Source organism: Euleptes europaea, chromosome 1 (assembly GCF_029931775.1).
Source record: "Euleptes europaea isolate rEulEur1 chromosome 1, rEulEur1.hap1, whole genome shotgun sequence".
NCBI classification, from domain to species: Eukaryota; Metazoa; Chordata; class Lepidosauria; order Squamata; family Sphaerodactylidae; genus Euleptes; species Euleptes europaea.
Window position 1 is genome coordinate 150,330,932 of NC_079312.1, and position 17,544 is coordinate 150,348,475.

General features: G+C 45.7%; 1 protein-coding gene across 1 annotated transcript in view; it reads right to left on the reverse strand.

Moving 5' to 3' along the window:
- CA10 (carbonic anhydrase 10) overlaps window positions 1-17,544 on the reverse strand; it is a 677,770-nt gene that overhangs the window by 487,643 nt on the left and 172,583 nt on the right. The window lies entirely within an intron of this gene.

Here is a 17,544-nt window from a genome sequence, read left to right on the forward strand (position 1 = left end):
TTCCCAATGTTGCCCCACTCCCAAGGCAACTCGTGCAGTTCTATAGCGGACTGATCCGCCCCTAAAATCGCTCCCGTCCATCTGGGCGAATTTAACGGGATCAGGTAATTCCACCCTTTTGACCCGTAACTCTCGGGCAGTTTCTTCATTTATCAAAGTCCGGGCACAGCCTGAATCGATTAAGGCTGGTACTCTTAGAATAGGTCCCCCCCGGGCAATGCAAGAGCAACCTCCACATACAAATTGTCCTCCTGCTCGCTTACCATTACTGGAGCTCCCTGCTCGAGGTCCGGAGCAGTCTGCCGAGGAGCTCCCTTCACAGCAGACCGATGGCGTTTTTTGCCAGTGGGTCCCACTCCTCCTCGTCACTGGAGGATGGAGACTCTAGGTTTGTAATCCGCAGCTCCGATGAGCCGGATGCTTGATTTGTAATCCGCGGCCCCGATGGGCTGGTAGCTTTTGGGGGGTCCTGGTTGGGTTGAACTTGAAGAGCTGAGGATGTACTCCGTCTTCCCGTCAAGCTGCTTCAGCAGCGTGGTTGTCCCTCAGTGGGGGCACCTTCCGCTTCCCTCGCAGCTGGCTGGGAAGGACCTGGCTTTCCGGCTTGGGATGGGCACCGAGAGGCAAAATGACCCAAGCCCCCACAAACGAGACAGGCTCCACTCTCAAAGCGTTTGCGCCGGTCTGCCACCGACTGCCCCCCTCCTTGCCAGGAACAAGAGTCTTTGGGGGTGCCGGGCCTGTCTCCACAGGGTTTGGTCTCTCGGACCGTCCGCTGTTTGGAGAGTTGCAGCAGTTGCCAGCGGTTTTCAATATTGTCTGCATGCCAGACCCATCCTTCTACATCAGGAGGGTTTCCCTGCATAAACACCCAATGCTGCAGCTCCGGGTTAAGACCCTCATGAAAGTACTGAACCTGAGTGGCCTCACTCCAGTCCAATATCTTGTTCGAAAGCAATTGAAACTCACTTGCATACTGCACCACAGACTTAGTCCCTTGCTGCAACAACGCCGTCTTCGCCCGCTCCCCCTGGTGCGGATCCTCGAACCGGTTCTGGAGAGCTATCATGAAGTCATCCAAACTCCGCAAAACGCGGGAGCGTAGCTCATACTGGTGCACCATCCACGCAGCGGCTTCTCCTTGCAGCAGTAAAGCAACGTATTGCACCCAGCTCTCTTCCGAGGCGAAGGGCTCGCCTTGCTCCCGCATAAAAATGTCCACTTGGACCAGAAAATAAGACAGTAAGTCACTTGACACATCGAACGTCACCTTCAAGTCCTGGCGATGGGGTGGGCCTGGAGCAGGGCCACCCGGCATCACAGGTGCAACAGGCTGTGCAGGTACAACAGGCTGACCTCCTCCGTCAGGTTGCCCAGGTTGGGGCAGCTGCCAACGCAAGTCATCCAACTCGCATGCCATGTCCTGTATCACTGCATACATGGCATCCATCCGATTGGCCATCTCCTGCCTTTTAAACTGTAGGTGCCGACATTCCTCTTCCCACTCGTGCCGTAGAAGGGAGTCCCGTCGATCCATGTTGACCCCCAGCCCTTCCATGTCATCCATCGTCTGCTTCTGACGTTCCGTGATGCCCCCCGCTGGAGCCCATTTGCGGGGGGAATCCAGCCAAGCACAGAGACAGGAGACCCGTTGTTTGGTGCCCGTACCCGTTCCATCAGGTTTCGGCTTTTCCTTCTGCTTGAGATCGGGCTCCTTTGGCGTCATGCTGTTCCCGCCAGATGCCTCGTCACTGTTGTCTCCAGGCTCCGACATAGCCAAGAATATGCAAGCTTGGGATCAGAGCTGGAGCAAAAGATTGGCAGCTTAATGTCAGGTTCTCAGGCCAACCTAGGTCACCTCAAAAGTCACTCGCTCAGACAGGCATGTCAGAAGCAGGTAAACGTTTATTAAGCACACCTAGTAAGCTTGGATACACTGCAGTTTGAAAGCTGCCAATAACAGGCTGGGCTACAAGGCATAACTTAAAGCATGGTTACATGATTACATCACAGAAGCAAGATCAAACGGCCTGGGAAACGGGCTTGGGAGGACAGGAGGGAATCAGGAGATAACAGGCTTGGGAGGACAGGAGGGAATCAAGAGTCTAAACACGCCATTGCTCGTTAGCCACTCAAGGTTAGAGCAAGGGAGGGGGCAGGGATAGGGAGTGGGAACCACAGAGCAACTGAACATCAAACATTGGCCTAAATCATATCAAGAGCCTGAACCTGGGTCTGACCGCTTGTACGGGTCAGGCCTGCCAACAGAACTGAAAGAAACAGACCAGCAGCAAAAAGAAGTGTGAACTTCCCCACACCGGGGTTAAATGATTGCAGATTCTTTTCTTTGTTGTAAAACAATTAGTCTGAAAGATTTATGGCACTCTAGCTTAGCTGTGAAAGGGGGAGTATAATGATGTTTTTGCGGACCTTCCTTCGTCTTCTCTCGATAGATTCCAAGTAATAGGAATGCTTTAATTGATGCACAAGGGAGGCGCAAGTCTGATCCTACGAATTCCTGTGACGCTTGGTAGAGCAGTGAGAGTATTTCCTTGCTGTCTTCTGTTTCTCAAGACAAGTCTTTCAAGTAGAAACATGGCAGGAAGAGCGTCTTAGATCGGAAAAACGTCAGCTCCAAAGGAATTTATCTCGTTCACTCCCACCCCTTTTAACACCTCGGCGTCTGATTGGTAGCTAGAGTGTCTTCCAAACATCCTGTTTGTTTTGTCTAAGTAAAGATCAGATAGATAAGGCTCCTGCCGTTTAACTATAGTCTTTTTAAAACTTCAAAGTCACTTATATTCTGGGCGGAGAGGTGCGGATTGCAGTGATGATTATATCAATCTTTCAAGTCATCGGAATCAAGGTAAAACCAAATGAGTTCTTGTGACTTACTCAGGTTTTGGATGTTGAGGGTTTCATTGTAATAAAGTTGTTCCTTGGTGTTGATAGATAAAGGAGGCTGAAGCCTCAAGCCAAGAAACCGTTCATGGCGATGGTAATCCTCTCAAATGCCCGTTGGACAACATCCATATCTCCGGGAGGCTTACAAGCACTCTCAGAGGGTATGGGAGTCAAACCACCCTTCATAGCTGCAGAGGAAATCCTGCTCCCCAGTTCCCTGATTAGAGCTGGGTGGGGTGTTGATTTTCACCCCTATTTGAACATTTCTTGGAGTCTCTCAGGGAGGGAACTCCTGAGAGACATCTTGCTTCAAACCAGAGCTGTACCGGAAGCCTGAAACAATGAGTCTCTGAGCTCCTATTCCCCTTGGTCCAGGAGACTGTGTCTCAGCCAGTCTGCCTGTATGTTGAGGGATCCACAAATCTACTCTGCCATCAATGAGATTGTGTTAGTTTCTGCTCATGCCATCAGTAGCACTGCCTCGCTTGAAGGATCTGGTCCCCCATGCCCGATAGCTCATATAGGTTTTTGCTGTTGTACTGTCCATCTGGCATAGATGCTGAGATGATGAATCTGGTCCCTGAAGATGCTGACTGCCAAACAAATGGCCCTTAGTTCCAGGAGGTTGTTGCTGGAGAGAATCTCTGACTGGGGCCAAGGTCCCTGAACATGCCCAATGGAGCAGTGATTCCCCCCCCCATCTTATCAAACTAGTGTCAGTAGTGATCTGGATATCTGTAGGGACTTGAATAGGCTTGCCCTGAAAAGAATTGATTTATCTTATCCACCATGAGATCCTACTTACATTTCTTGCTGATTGCTACTCCTAGGTATCACTTCATTGTGATTTATTTCTGAGGAAGAAACATCCATTGAAGTAATCATGAGAGTGCCATTGTCCATGACACAGTGCTGATGGCAGAAAGCTGAGCAAAGAAGAACATATTGGCTGAGCATGCCAACTGGACCTGCTTGACTGCTTGCATAATCCTCTGTCCCTTCTAGGGTAGGAAGAAAAGCTTGCCTATGGTGGAATCTATGACCACTCCTAGGTAATGAAGAGACTATGAGGGTGTCAAGTAATTTTTCTGGTGTCTGATGAGGAATACATGCTCCTCTATACCGTGAATGGTCAGACTGATGTTTTTGTAGGCCTTGGACCTGGAAGAGGATCGTATCAGTAGATCATCCAGTTAGGGAAGAATATGAATTCCCTGAATGTGGAGACTTGAGACCAGAGCCACCATGAGCTTGGTGAATAAGCAAGGAACTAAAACTAGGCTGAAGGGCACACCCCTGAACTACCAGAGTCGGTGCCCATAGGAGTACCTGAGGAAACACATGTGGGAGGGAATACTGGGAACATGTAAGTATGCTTCCATCAAATCTAGGGATGCAAGAAAATGCCCTTGCTGCAGAGCTTCAGCAATGGCCCTCAAGGTCCCCATTTTTAATTATTTGTATTACACAAACTTGTTGAAAAACCTGAAATCCAAAAATCCAATCCATTTTTTTTGGCACCATGAACAAAATGGAGTAGAACCTGGGCATCTGTCCTGTTGAGTCACAGGTTCGATGGCTCTAATCTCTGTCAAGTGATTATTGCAACTGCTATTTACTGCATCTTGCTTGGGTATCTGGAAATCAGGAAATCACAAACATGTCATGGGAAAGATGAAAAAACATGATGGAATATCTGTGAGCAATAGTGCTTAGCACCCACTGAGCTGACATGGACTGTTCTCAGGCTTGGGCGAAGTTATTGAGTCACCCTCCCACTGGTGGTTTTTTGACATCAATTGTTCTGCTGACGATTGTTGAATTTTCCTGATCCTGAAAATCGACCAGAGAAGTGGGTTTGATTTTGAGGTCGGTTTTTAGTCCAGGATGATCTTCATAAGAACATAAGAAAGGCCCTGCTGGATCAGACCAAGGCCCATCAAGTCCAGCAGTCTGTTCACACAGTGGCCAACCAGGTGCCTCTAGAAAGCCACTAACAAGACGAGTGCAGCAGTCATCTATAACTTCACTAACAAAATCTAAAATGAAACTGGGCTTTTTGCCAGCTGTGGCGCAGCTATAATTCAACCTTGCCAGCTTTGCAAGCCATTGTAACAAACTATAAGGAGCGGGGGGGGGGTAAGAAATAGCTGGCAGGAGATGACAAATTAAAGAAGATATGCTAAACTTGCTCTCTAAGGTCTGGACTATAATACAAGTTGGATTGAAGTCAAACTGATGTTTTAAACAGCAAACCTCATACCCCCCCTCTGTGGATTATAAGTTACAGCCAAACCAAGCCCATAGCATACAGGAGACAAAGGGGGAAAAAAAGAAAAACATTCCAAGGAATACTTCAAAGACTCTAAACAACTGCAGTTACCACAAACCTCTCAACAACAGAGAAGACCTTCTGCTTCCAATATAAATTTATCACCAGCCACCTCACCATCTTTAACAGGAACCTCTGCAATGGCTAAGATGCCTCCCAAGCCAAAAATGGAGGACACTCTCAGCTCTCTTCATGAGATGATGGCAAAAATGCTTCAGGAGGTGACAGCTATAAAACAAGAACTGGCTCAAAATACAGTGGCCATTAGACAAAATACAGCTGCCATCTCTGCATTGAAAGATTCAATTTCCTCCTTGACTGTTCGTCAGGATAAAGTGGAGGCCAAACTCCAAAAGCATTCGCAAGATAATAAAGATACAAAAAAAAAGATTAGACACCCTGGAATTATTGGTGGAAGCATCCCAAGAGAGAGAGGAAAAAAGGGAAGACCATATTGCAACGATAAAACAAAAAGAAACTTGCATTTGCATATGTGGCTTGAAAGAAAAATCTGAAGGAACAGACTTAAAATATTTTTAAAGGTACAGTTGGCAGAGTTTTTAAAGGAAGATGAAGAAGTTGTGGAAGGAATGATTATAACAGCCTACAGGATCAATTCTGCTTTAGCAACCAAAAACAACGTGCCAAGGGACTGTCTAATTCAGCTTTTTTCTAGAACCTATTGTGATCTTATTCTCAACAAGCACTACCAAAATCCTCTTACAATTGAAGGCACAGCTATGAGACTGATGTGGTTTTCAAAAAATATTGTTGGTGGGTATTTATGCGCCTAATATAAATCAAAAAATATTTTATAATAATCTGGCATCAATATTAGCTGAATATGCTAAAGAAAAAATGATTTGGATGGGGGACTTTAATGGGGTAATGGATCCAAAGCTGGACAGATCCGCAAAGAAAAAAAAGGGAAAGTCTGAGGGTAAATTACCTGGTGTTTTTAACGACCTCGTTGATCAATGAGAAATGTTTGATATTTGGAGATTGGAAAATGGTAACAAAAAGGGATATACGTATTTTTCATGTAGACATCTTATTTATTCGAGGATATGCTATGGATTTCCAAAGGAATAATTAATTTATCAGACAATGTAGTGATTTTGCCCAAGGTATTGTCAGATCATAATGCTCTTTCAGTCAGGGTTAAATTAGGAGACAGGTGACATAGGCCTTGGTCAATTAATGAATCTTTATTAAAAAATAAAAAAGTAGACAAATTAAAAATAGATATAAAAAAAATTCTGATAAAGTAGATAGGAGAACAACTGATGAGGTAGTATGGGATGCCGGCAAAGCAGTAATTAGAGGACTCTTGATTCAACAAAATACAAGATGGTTTAAAGAGAAGGAGGCACAAAAGAAAAATATATTAGAAGAAATTAGACAAGGAGAAAGACAGTTAAGAAAAATACAAGATAAATTAAACAGGAACAGATAAATAATTTTAAAAAGTTACAATTCCAATATTAGTTTTTAATAATTTCAGAAATAGAAAAGAAAATAATGTTTAACAGACAGAGATTCTTTGAACATGCTAATAAACCAGGTAAGCTGCCTGCTTGGCAGCTTAAACATAAAGGGGAAAAAAGTATCAATATTGAAAATTAAGAAAGAGGGCAAATTAATAACAGATAAAAAATTATGGAAACCTTTGTAGATTATTATGCAAACTTATATAGGAAAAATCCAGTTTCAGAGAAGGAAATAATGTCTCTGTCAGGCCTGCTTTCCACTGCTCTCAGCAGCTTGTCAGACTGAGAATGTTTTAGTTTTGATTCCACCAGGTGCCTCTCAAGGTCAAGCCTGCTAACTGTTGAATTCCTGTTCCAGAGCTATCTCCCGTGGGAACGGCTCCTCATTGGGAGGGAGGTTGCCATGACTCGTTGTGACTAACGCTTTCCCATATTGGCCCTGTACTGTGCTACCAGTTTCCATTCATGCCAATTTACCTGTAGCTCTGCAAACCTGTATGTTTTCCAATAGCTCTCTTTTGGACTCCTCGTCTGTGGATGCTGTTTGTGGGATTACCACGGGGACAAGTGCTTACACTATCTGAAACAATTTGATTGGGAAAAATTATCACAAGAAAATAGGGAGCTATTAGACTCTATGATAACTATGGAGGAACTAAATGGTGCTATAGCTAAAAGTAAATTAAATAAATCTCCAGGTGCGGATGGATTCACAGCATATTATTATAAAACCTTTAAGGAACAATTATCTCCACATTTATTAAAAGTAATGAATTCTTGCTTACAGAATGGAGCCATTCCCCAAACCTGGAAACAGGCAAATATAGTATTAATACCAAAAGCAAACTCGGATCTGTTAGAAGTAAAGAATTATAGACCCATTTCATTACTGAATAATGATTACAAACTTTTTGTAGCTATTTTAGCATCTAGATTAAAAACGGTTCTAAACCAGGTTATAAATGAAGATCAAGCTTTTTACCAGGTAGACTGATTAGCCAAAATGTCAGAACAGTGATAGATCTGTTGGAATATGCAGGAAAAAACCCTTGTAGCTATGATATTTTTATACACAGAAAAAGCTTTTGATAATGTGAATTGGAATTTTATGAAGAAAATATTAGAGTATATGGGCTTGGGAGTAAATTTTAAGACAGCTATTGAAAAAATATATACGTACCAATCAGCTAGTTTGCTGATTAATGGTACACTATCATCACACTTTGAAATTCAAAAGGTCACCAGACACCGAGATTGTTGTGGTTTTCCCAGGTGCTGGCCAAGGCCAGCTCTAACTCTGCCAACTGTGTGTTTTGACTCCGAACTCTGTGGGAATCTTACCTCGATGGGAGGGGGGTTGCCATGGCATCCAGATCTACCCTGATTTGGCCTATGCTCCTGCACCGTGCTTATAGTTCTCATTAGTGGCAACTTGACTCTTAGCTGCTGTAAACCTGTGGATCATCCAATAAATCAACTCTCTTTAGGACTACTGTCTGTGGATGTTGTTTATGGGATTGTCATGGGACAAGTGCTCACATTTTGGCACTAATTTCCTTACTTCTTTTAATTGACTTTTGATCCCTGGCTGGAGCCCTAGGGGGATCGTCGGGACCTCGGGTTGGAGCAGAGGACGTGCTTTCCGAGTGCATAGCCCTTGGCTGGAACCCTGGAGGGTTCGCTGGGGCACTCGTCTCCTCAGTTTGAGGTACGAGGCGAGGATTCCGATTTACTGCATGCCGTCTTGGAGGAGACACTGTGAACTGACGTGGAGGCCACCCGGCTGGTTGGGCTGGTGACTGATCAGTGGCATTGCCTGGCTGAGATGACCCCTTTGACGACCCAAGATGCTGATCTGCGTGCCCGTGCCGACCTTTTGGGACTGGATTCTTTACTGGAAGAGGTCCGGCTGGCGCATGAGGACCTTGCCTTGCTAACTCGGTTGTTGTCTGAACTGACACTCAACAACCCACGATGGGAGTCAGCGGTCCCCATCCAGGGGCTCAGGTTCAGTTCCGTGATGGCGGGAACCGGAGGGGGAGACGTTCTGCTGGTTGTCCCGGACCCCACCGCGTGCCACCAGGAAGCACAGAACATTGCCGCCCGGACAGTCCTAGTCCTTATGGACTTACCGTCAGCCACGGCAACGGTAGCGGATGTGGAAAAGGTTTTAAATCCAGACTTTGGTTTGTCCTCCGCGGATTTGGCTCAACAGATACACCCGCTGTTGGGAAATCATAAGAAGATCCTATTACTCTTGGAACAAACGGCCGAACCCATTGTGACGGACACCGCGGTCGCCAAACTTGAGGCGGACCGAGCGCTTGCTGACCAAAAGTGGATGGAGCAACTGTTGGCCGATACGGCCGCCGCTCGGGCGCGAGCGTCAGGAGCCGAAGGTGAGCAGGGGACTGGAACAATCTTTCCCTTCGTTCTCCCCGGATTGTGGCCTGCCTAGAGATGTGGCGCGTAGACGACGTCTCGCCTTCGCTTCCGACGTGCTGGAGTACTCGGATGATGAGGACTCGTATACAGAGGAGGACTGGAATACCCATTTCTGAGTCAGCTAACCTCGACATACTGGTGGATCCGAGGAAGTGATCCATGTCCTACAGTTCCAAAACTGGGACTTGATGGATCATATGGCCCGTATGCAGGACCAAATGGACCTACTGGTGCATGAATATGACTGTCTACAGCGAACTCAAGCGACTCCGGCGCCTCAGCCACAAGTGCCTCCGCCGCCACCGCCGCAAGTGCCTCCAGCACCCCCACCGCAAGCACCTCCAGTGCTACCGGCCCAGCCGCCCCTGGCGCTCCCGACCCAACCACTCCCTGGGCAGCCACCGGCACCAGCTCCGGTGGCCCCGATTGTGCAGTGGAATCAACCCCGTCTACGAGTGACATATGACGGTTCCGTGGATACGTTACCGTTTTCTACACCAAGTCAACAGCTATATGAGGGAACAGGGGTACAACTTCCCTACGGAAAACAGCAGAGTACGGTTCGTTTCCTCACTTTGGGTGGGAAAGGCTGCGGATTGGATGGTCCTCCAGTTCGACACCCGGGCCTGATCCATCTGTTCGCTTAATGAGTTTATGCGAGCGTTAAGACAAAGGTTTGAAGACCCGTTCCAAGGGGAGAAGGCCAAAGCTGACCTCCTACAGCTCTGTCAAGGGTCCTCTACAGTCAGAGGACTGATGAGTTTCAGAGACTTGCGAGTAAAATTGTGGATTGGACTGAGGCTACCCGGGTGCATTATTTCCGAGAAGCCTTACACCCCAAAATACTAAACTGGGCTTATATGCAACGGGATCCAGCCACTATGGAGGAATGGATCCTACTGGCGGAAGAAGTAGAAAGCTGCCGCCAGTTCATAACCCTGGCCTGACGTCAGGCCAAGGAGGAGGGAAGCCAGAAAACCCCTCCAAGGGCCGCCGCACATGCCCCGCGGAGACAGGCTCAACCTGCGCAAGACCGAGTGTCGCACTTTCAAAGGGGAGCCTGCATCGTTTGCGGTGCCATGGGTCATTTTGCTGCGGCCTGCCCGTTCCATTCGGAACAGCCAACTCCCGCTCCCCGCCTGGAGGGGACACTGCGCGGAAGAGGACGCGCTTGGGGGCGAAGCGCCGCGACAGATTGCAGTGCAGCACCAGGACGGAAAGCGCCCCCAGACCTCCATTTCGAGGAGCCGGCACACGAGCCTTCGCCAGCGGACCCGTCGGGGTCCCAGATTACAATTGCCCCAACAGGGGATGGTTCTGCATTGTCGGATGAGGACCGCCACTGGGATTCTCCTTTAAACTTGGAGTCTCCCCTGGATCAATCAAAAAACGGACTAGGTGTGCGGTGAGTGGAGCGGCCCCGCAGACCTCTGCAGACGTTTCTGCCAAACCCAAGGCTCCTGTAATGGTGAGTGAAGTGGGAGAGACTGTATATGTGGACGTGGTATTACAACATTATAGAAAGGGGCCCCAGTTACAAGTTAAAGCCCTCATAGACTCGGGATGTGCACACTCTTTGATCACTGAAGCCACTTTCAAGGCACTCAAGGAAAAATCAGTACCTCTACCGACCCCTGTTCAGTTTGTCCAGATGGATGGCAGTGACTTTAAAGGTGGGCCAGTTGACCGTCGCACTTGGGGAGTGGCGATGGGCATAGGCCACCATTGGGAGCAAATCGACTTCACTATAGCTCCCAATATACGATATGCTGTGGTGTTGGGAATAAATTGGCTGAGGGGACACAGCCCCTCCATTGACTGGGTGGCCGAGACTTTGACATTCTCCAGCCCAAGTTGCGAACGGCATCGGTACGAAGTCGCTGTTAAAACCGTACTCCCGACAACCCCTGCCTTGGCTTCAGACGCCCCTGGGTCATCCCAATTACCTGCCGAATACCAGGACTTTGCAGATGTCTTTAATATACAAGAATATGATGTGCTACCCCCCCACCACAGATCAGACTGTGCTATTGAGGTGGTGGGGGAGGGGAAACTGCCAAAAAACAAGATTTATCCCATGAGCGCTTCTGAAAGAACAGTGCTTTGTGATTTCCTAGACAAGAATCTGACTCGGGGTTTTATCCGACCCTCTACGGCCCCATATTCAGCCCCCGCTTTCTTCGTGCGCAAAAAGACTGGTGACTTGCAATTGTGCATTGACTTTCGGAAACTCAATGCGGTCACCCAAACCAATGCCTACCCCATTCCTCTGATCTCAGATCTTTTGGGGCAGTTAAAGGAAGGACACATTTTCACCAAGTTAGACTTGGTCGAAGCCTATTATAGAATGAGAATACGAGAGGGGGACGAACCCCTAACGGCCTTTTCCAGTTGCTTTGGAATGTTTGAATTTTTGGTGATGCCTTTTGGATTAAAGGGGGCTCCGAGGGTCTTCATGCAACTCATTAACGAAATACTACATGACTTGTTATATAAAGGAGTGGTGGTTTATTTAGATGACATTCTTATTTACTCGAAAACCATGGATGAACACGTCGCCCTGGTTAGGGAAGTGTTACAACGTCTGAGAAACAATCAACTCTATGCTAAGGTGTCCAAGTGTGAATTTCACCAAAAAAAGTTAACTTTTCTGGGCTATATAATTTCACACCAAGGACTCACAATGGACCAGAGAAGGTGCAAGCCGTAATCAATTGGGAACCACCCTCAACCCGTAAACAGGTTCAAAGGTTTCTCTGGTTCGCAGACTTCTACAGGGGGTTTCTCACCAACTTTGCTCAGATTGCGCTGCCCATCACAGACCTCCTTAAGACCAAAGGGAAGGGAAGCGCAGCCACCTTGCCTACGGCTAAAGTGAATTGGACCCCCCAGTGTCAAACTGCTTTTGACAGTCTCAAGCGAATGTTCACCTCTGAACTGGTTTTGAAACACCCTGATTCTGAACAAATGTTTGTGGTCCAGGTAGACGCCTCAGACATCGCAATGGGGGGTGCGCTACTACAGCGAGGGGGGACGGTCAACTACATCCGTGTGCTTACTTCTCTAAGAAGTTCAAGCAATCTCAGCTCAATTGGCCAATCTGGGAAAAGGAAGCAGCCACGGTTAAACATGCCCTCACGGTGTGGAGACAATTTTTAGAAGGTTCTAAAGTCCCTTTTGAGGTGTGGAGCGATCACAAGAACCTGGAGGCATTAACAGGGGTTCATAAACTGTCCGCAAAACAGGTACGATGGGCGGACTTCTTTGCCCAATTCCGCTTTGTACTGAAACATGTACCCGGAAAACAAAATGTGCTGGCCGATGCCTTATCTAGACTGCCACAATACCCTACCAAAATCGAACGCCCCACAGAGTCTCTGTTCACTCCTGCTTAGAGGGGTCTACTGCCTACCCTAGCAGTGCAAACTCTGTCTCAGACCTGACTCCCAACCCCGCCTCCAATAGGGGGGACACCAGCAGCCTGACCACGCCGATCGGCCCAGCCACTCCGCTCCCCTCGCCTCCTTCACCGGCGCTGACTCCGCCGTCCATGCAGACCACCAGTATGAATCCCGAGGTGCAAGGACCTGTTCACCCGGGCAAATAGACCCCCCTGCCCCCCATGACAACACCGGCTCCTTCCCCTACGAAGGAGCCTACCGACTCCGTACCCACAGTGCCGGCTGTGGAAGGGTTTACAGATTCCTTCAAGGAGACTCTCTGTATTTCTTGTCAAGCCGAGCTCTCCACACAAGCCCTCCTGGCCTCCCTAATAGAACGTGGGGAGCACTGGTACAAGGGATCTAAGTTGTATGTTCCCCAGGTACTGCGGAGGGAGGTCCTGGGTCTGGTTCATGGAGCTAAGACCGCGGGTCACTTTGGATTCCTCAAGACTTTACACCTACTGAGGAGGCAGTTTTGGTGGGCGGGCATGTGTTCGGACGTAGACTTGTTTATCCGCAGTTGCCCAACGTGCGCTGCTGCCAAACGACCCCAAAGCAAGCCGCCGGGACTATTACAACCGTTGGAAACCCCTACTAAGCCCTGGTAGGTAATCGCTATGGATTTTATGACCGATCTACCCCTTAGTGAAGGAAAAACTGTACTGTAGGTGATCACTGATCTTTTCTCTAAACAAGTGCATCTGTTACCTTGTGCAGGTATCCCTTCTGCCCAAAAACTAGCTCTCCTCTTTGTGTCACATGTTTTCCGATTGTACAGCTTTCCGCATAAGGTGGTCAGCAACCGCGGGAGCACGTATGTGGCTAAATTCTGGAAGGCTTTCCTGAAATTGGTTGGGGTGGAACAGCTTCCATCAAGCGCCTGTCAAGCGCCTTCCATCCCCAAACTGACGGCCAAACAGAACAAGTAAACGCTGTGTTAGAGTGTTATTTGTGTTTTTATGTGAATTACCACCAGGATGATTGGGTGAGACTGTTGCCCTTTGCTGAATATGTTTACAATAATGCTGCGCATCAGTCCACTGGATTTAGCCCTTTCCGAGCAGTGTACGGGCAGGATTTTGGCCCCATCGGTCATACTGATGTGTCAGGGGAGGAGGGTGGTTCAGATGTGGCTGACTGGGTGCACACAGTTCAGACAACCTGGCCATGGCTAATCAAAAATTTGGAACGTGCTAAACGCAAATATAAAGCTCAAGCTGACAAACACCGTGCACCGGGGAAAGAATATGGGGTGGGTGATTTGGTTTATCTGTCCACCAAGAATCTACGGTCTACCCGCCCTTGCAACAAGCTCAGTGCTAAATATGTGGGTCCGTTCCCCATATCCCGAATCATCAACCTGGTGGCTGTTGAACTCACACTCCCAAAATCGCTAAGGCGAATCCATCCTGTGTTTCATGTCAGTCTATTAAAACCGCATGTTCCCTCCCCAGAGTGGCATCCTGAGCCGCCGCCTGAGGCGCCCGTAATGGTGGGGGGGGAGAACATTGTGAAGTTGCTAAAATCCTGGATTCACATATCCATCATGGTTCTCTCCAATACCTAGTTCATTGGAAACACTTCGGTCCTGCTCAAGATGAGTGGGTGCGCTCACGCCATGTTTCCGCCCCTCGCCTAGTCTGATTTTTATGCTGCCTACCCTCACAAACCAGCGCCCAAGATCTGATGGGAGGGGCATGGGGGGGCAGAATGTCAGGCATAGCCTGTGCAGGAAATGCCAGGCATGGCCTTGACCGAGATTGTTGTGGTTTTCCCAGGTGCTGGCCAAGGCCAGCTCTTACCCTGCCAACTGTGTGTTTTGACTCCGAACTCTGTGGGAATCTTACCTCGATGGGAGGGGGGTTGCCATGGCATCCAGATCTACCCTGATTTGGCCTATGCTCCTGCACCATGCTTATAGTTCTCATTAGTGCCAACTTGACTCTTAGCTGCTGTAAACCTGTGGATCTTCCAATAAATCAACTCTTTTTTGGAGAGATGTTGTGGATGTTGTTTATGGGATTGTCATGGGACAAGTGCTCACAGTTGCCCTATTTCACCTTTGTTATTTATTTTAGTGTTAAAAGTTTTGTTTTTTAAATATTTTTTATTATTTTTCAAAAATATCAAACAAAAATTCAACAATAGTATAAAATCAAGAATATATTGACTTCCCCTACCCTCCCTCCATCTCGTAATGAATTAGTAGCCTCTTTTGTATAAAATTATAATCCTAATATTATTATTGATACCAATTAATCTCTTTAACATAATTATTCTTCAATAAAGGAGAAATTAATAAGAAAAAAAGATAAAAAGAAAAAAGTTAATAAATCTAACTAGTAATAAATGGATTAGAGCAATAGAGAATAATTAATTACTTCCATTAAACAATTATTATTTTATAAATCCTCCATTTCTCCCAGCCCTCAATATAGTAATTGTAATTCTAGTTCTTTAATATCATAATTAACTCCATTTCCAGTAAAACCAAGCCTATTATTCAATTTATTTTTTTTAACCCAGAAGAAAACCTAGACTCTTTTAAACAAGTTCCTTAGTCCGGAATTTCAAACACAATCTTCTTCGCAGTGATAACAAGCGCCGAAGTGGAGCCTTGGAAACTGTTGTTGAAATTTCTTCTGCTGGTGAATAGACTCCATAATAAATCTGCTGCCCAATTTCTTCCATTCCAGTATCCAAAAGGAAAGTCGCTGTATTTTCAGTTTTTCTACCCTTTATGTTCTTCAAGCCAGTAATAAAGAGTTGATCAGGCACATTATAAAGACAGAAGTCAAAGTCACTTTCAGTCGAATCCATTGTAAACAGCTGGAATGCTATAAGTGATTTATTATAGTTGCCGGTTTCCTTTGCAGAGCTGTTCTGTTGTTCATCTCTTATTTCAACTAGAGATCCCTCTAGTGTCATCCCTGGTCTCTTTGCGATAGATTGGATTTTTATATCCTTAAGATCGTCAAGAATGATGTCCAGTTTTTGATTGATAAGTTGATACTGGGTGTTCACAAAACAAGAAGTTGTTCCAGTTGTTTAGTCAGGCTTTCCATGGTTGCTGCTTCTGAAAGTTCTTATAAGAAGTAGATAACAGAGTCCAGACAATTATGTCGTAAATAACATGGAGGTACTGCAGGAGTCCGAGTCATAAATCTTCCGTCTTCCTTTTATTCAGGAACTTGGGAAGAATTTGCTGGTTACTCAATAGTGCCACACATCCAATTCCCAAGTTCTCCAAAACTCTCGCGGTGATAAGTTGGGTCCCGGAAGGACGTGGCAGGGAGACTTGTTTTTGTTAGAAAGACAACACCTCCCTCCCCTTTACACGTGATATCTGATTGGTGGCTGGCGTGTCTTTCAAAAGTCCCGGTTGTTATGTCTAGCTGCCAATTAGAGAGATAAGATTCCTGCCTGCTTATCTGATCCTTTCTTGTTTTCAGAGTCGATAATGAATGGGGTAAGGAGATACAGATTTGATAGATGAGTTAAACAATCTTTTGGAGCGTCCAAATCCAGGTAAAACAAAAGGGTTCCTTTAACTTACTCAGATCTTAGGAGAGCAGGTGCTTTGCTTCTTTATAGTTGCTTAGATGGTGAAGATAGAGGAGGACTGAGCATTATTGCCGTAGCAATTGCCAAAGCAGCGTTCTTGGCGATGGTGTATCCCTTCTTGCCTGTCGGGACCGGCATCTAAACCTCTGGGGGATTTGCAAAGCTCCCTCAGATAGTTTAGGGGTCAAACCGCTCTGTCGGCAGCAGGGAATATCCTGCTTCCCGGTCCACTGATTAGAACCAGGTTGGGGTGCTATTCAGCTCCCCAATTGAACGTTACTTGGATTCCCCTGGGAGAGCAGCCCGGGAAACGTGTGCTCAGTCCAGCTGCACTATCGGAAGTCCAGTGTTAGAAGTTTTATTGAAAAAGATTAGACAAACTCATGACTTAATTGGATTTCAATTTGGGAGAAATCACTTTAAGATTAAAGCTTATGCAGATGATCTTGTATGCTTTTTGACTAACCCTATTTGTCAAATTGATAACTGGAATAAAATTGTAGAGGTTTATGGAAAGCTCGCAGGTTTTAAGATAAACAAAAATAAAACCAAGGTATTGGTTAAAAACATGACTCAATCACAGCAGCAAGAATTATCCAAAAAGACACGTTTTAATATTGAACACAAAATAAAATATTTGGGTATATGGTTAACCTCAAATAATTTTAATTTGTTTCAAAATAATTACAGTAAACTATGGCAACAAATTGTTATAGATCTTAAAAATTGGGAAAAATTACCCTTATCGTTATGGGGTAGAATTTCAGTAGTTAAAATGATGATACTACCTAAGATGCTTTTTTTGTTTCAAAATTTATCAATTCTAAAAGGAGTACAAATATTTAAAAGTTGGAAGAAAGATATTTTAAACTTTCTATGGGGTAAAGAAAGACATAGAATAGCATATCATAATTTAATTGAATTAAAAGAGACTGGAGAGCTGGGGTTACCGGATTTAAGAATGTATTATGAAGCATCTTGTTTTGTGTGGTTAAAGAACTGGATTTTTTTTAGAGAATACCAAATTATTGGAAATGGAAGGATTTAATTTTGGATGACATGCATATCCATGGTATGAAAAAGATAAAGTGAATGGAGAATTTTATTCTCATATTATTAGATTTGGTTTATTTCAAATCTGGAAAAAATATAAAAGGTTCGTGGAAAATAAAACGCCAGGACGAGTTAATCCAGTAGAAGCTTTTATAAAGAGAGGTATACAATTAAATTTGGATATGGATATCTATAGAGAAATTATGGATTGTAAGGAAGGGGAATGGTTTTTAAAGAGTAGAGAAGAACTCAAAATTAAAGATTGGTTTATGAATTATAAACTAAAAGATATATTTAATAAAGATAAATCGAT